The following is a 2724-nucleotide window of genomic DNA, read 5'->3' as shown; positions in this document are numbered from 1 at the left end:
ATGGCGTTCAATAATTTTGAGACTCAAGTATGCCCTAGATGGTAGCTCGAATCATATAGCCTGGAAGGATCACATGGGAGCAGTATTAGAGGACAACGGTTTGAAGGACTTCATTGATCAAGAAGTCCCCAAGCCAGTAGCTGCTAATGCCCAAGAATTGGTGGAATGGAAGAAATGTGTGGCTATAGTGAGGAGGATTCTTTTGGAGGGAGTTTGAGACCACATTGTCTCGAGTCTCCATGGGAAGGAGACACCGTTTTCAATGGGGAAAACATTGAAGGATCTATATTCTAATGGAAACGATCAGAGGAAGTTGGCACTGAAAGACAAGCTTCAGAAAATCAAGTGTGAAAAGGGCGACACGATATCTACATTTCTGAACAAGCTCACCACCTGCAGGGATGAGCTTGGAAGTGTAGGAATCATGACAGCCGATGATGACATGGTGAGTCTTGCTCTCCTCAGTCTTCCTAAGAGCTGGCATAGATACCAAGACTCAATAAATGGAAGAGAGAAACTGCCAGACTGGGAATGACTGTGGTCAGATCTGATGCAGGAGGAGATAAGGAGAAGCACCAGAGATGGTTTTTCATCAAAGCATGATGATGAAGAAATTCTAGCCTTAGCGAGTAAGGCGAGGAAAGGGAAAGGGAAGGCTTCCCATTCCAAATCGAGTTCTTCCCATGGTGGGAAGAAGATTGACAAATCAAAAGTGCGATGCTTTCATTGTCATGAGGTGGGACATTATGCAACAAATTGTCCGCATAAGAAATCCAAGTAGGGATCCTCAAAAGGATCAGATGGTGAGGCACTAGCCTCACAGTTCAAATTGGATTTCACCCTCATCACATGCATGGTTTCATCGATGGTGGGTTGTGTTTGGTACCTAGACAGTGGAGCCTCATTCCAAATGACCAACGACAAGAGTTTATTTAGTACCTTGGAGGAGAAGGACCTCCAGATGCGTAGAGAGATGGGCGATGATGGAAAGTACCGTGTTTCAAGTGAAGGTATGGTTTTGTTTCAAAGGGATCATGGAGCTCCTCTCACCCTAATTGATGTAAATTATGTGCCTGGACTGAAGAAGAACCTGGTGTCTGTCACTATGTTGGAAGACAAAGGCTATGATGTAGTCTTTAGTAAAGTAAAGGCATTCCTGAGGCACATCGGCACGGGAAAGACCAAGAGGATTGGGATTTGAGTAAAGAATCTCTACAAGCTGGAGGTAGATGACTGTGCTACATTGAGTTCCAAAGAAGAGTTGGTGCAAAGACAAGATGTTGGTGAGCTATGGAATAGAAGATTAGGCCACTTGCACCACGGGGCCTTGAAGATCATGCGACAGATTTCTACCGAACTTCCCAAGGGTAAACTGGAGCAAGTGGATACATGCAAAGGTTTTTCCTTGGGTAAGTATGCAAAATATTCCTTTCAAGATCGAGATAGTCGAGCTGGAGCAATCCTGGAGTGAGTTCATATAGATGTGGGTGGACCATTCTCGACAGCCTCCACCGCTAAACAAAGGTACTATGTTATTTTCATTGATGATTTTTCTCATAGATGTTGGATCTACTTCATGTAGAATAAGGATCAAACCTTCTCAAGGTTTTGTGAGTTCAAAGCCTTGGTTGAGAAATAATCTGGAAATAAAATAAGGGCCTTGCAAAGTGACAATGGTGGAGAGTATGTCTCTAAACAATTTAAGGACTTCTTTGTAGCAGAAGGAATTAAACGGGAGTTGGCGGCACCCCATAACCCACAAAAAAATGGGGTGGCCGAAAGGAAGAACAGAATGATTGTGGGAGAAGCTCGGGTGATGCTACATGACCAAAGCCTACCACTTCATTTGTGGGCTGAGGCATGCAATACAACAATATACTTGCAGAATAGAAGCATGCATCATATACTGGGATGAAGACACCAGAGGAGGCTTTCTCCTGGAAGAGACCATATGTGAGTCACTTCAGGATCTTTGGCTCACCAATATTTTAAAATGTGACCAAAGATGCTCGGAAGAAGCTAGAGCCAACAGCTGAGTTGGGGATACTTGTGGGGTACACTGATACAACCCACAACTATCGGGTGTTCTTGCCTACCAGTCAGAGGACAGTGGTACGCAGAGATCTGAAGTTCGACGAGCAGAAGGCCATGCGAGTTTCCATTGAGAGGGAGCTCAAGTTGCATGCAGAGGAGGAACTTTTGGTTCCTAAGGAGGAGGAGCCTTAGACTGATGCAGAGCAACCACATGTAGAGGATCCAGGAGTGGAGACATCCACTCATGCAGATTCTTCTAGAGATGGGCAGAAACACTCAAGGGAAGCAGACAAATTGGTGATGGATACGAGAGAGAATGTGGGACAACCATCTTCTTAGCATAGACAGAGGAGGTCACCCAAGTGGTACACTAGTTCATGGCCCTGGTTGGGGAATGTATAGAGACTGAACCATCTTCTTTCGAGGAAGCAGTGTAGCAACCAATCTGGGTTGATGCTATGGTGGAGGAGTATGACTCCATAGTTTGGAACAGTGTTTGGGATGTTGTTCCAAGACCGGAGGACAAGTCAGTGGTGAGTTCTCGATCGCTTTACAAGGTAAAGCAAGCAACTGATGGTAGTGTTGAGAAACATAAGGCAAGTTTTGTTGCTCGTGGTTTCTCACAGGTCGAGGGGATTGACTATGATGAGACTTTTGCTCCTGTAGCAAGGTACTCATATATCAGATCGA

The sequence above is a fragment of the Pinus tabuliformis genome, chromosome 6, assembly GCF_031772625.1.
Source record: "Pinus tabuliformis cultivar Carrire ecotype Pingquan chromosome 6, CPIR1, whole genome shotgun sequence".
NCBI lineage: Eukaryota > Viridiplantae > Streptophyta > Pinopsida > Pinales > Pinaceae > Pinus > Pinus tabuliformis.
The sequence above is the reverse complement of the archived record's forward strand: the minus strand, read 5'-3'. Positions refer to the sequence as shown.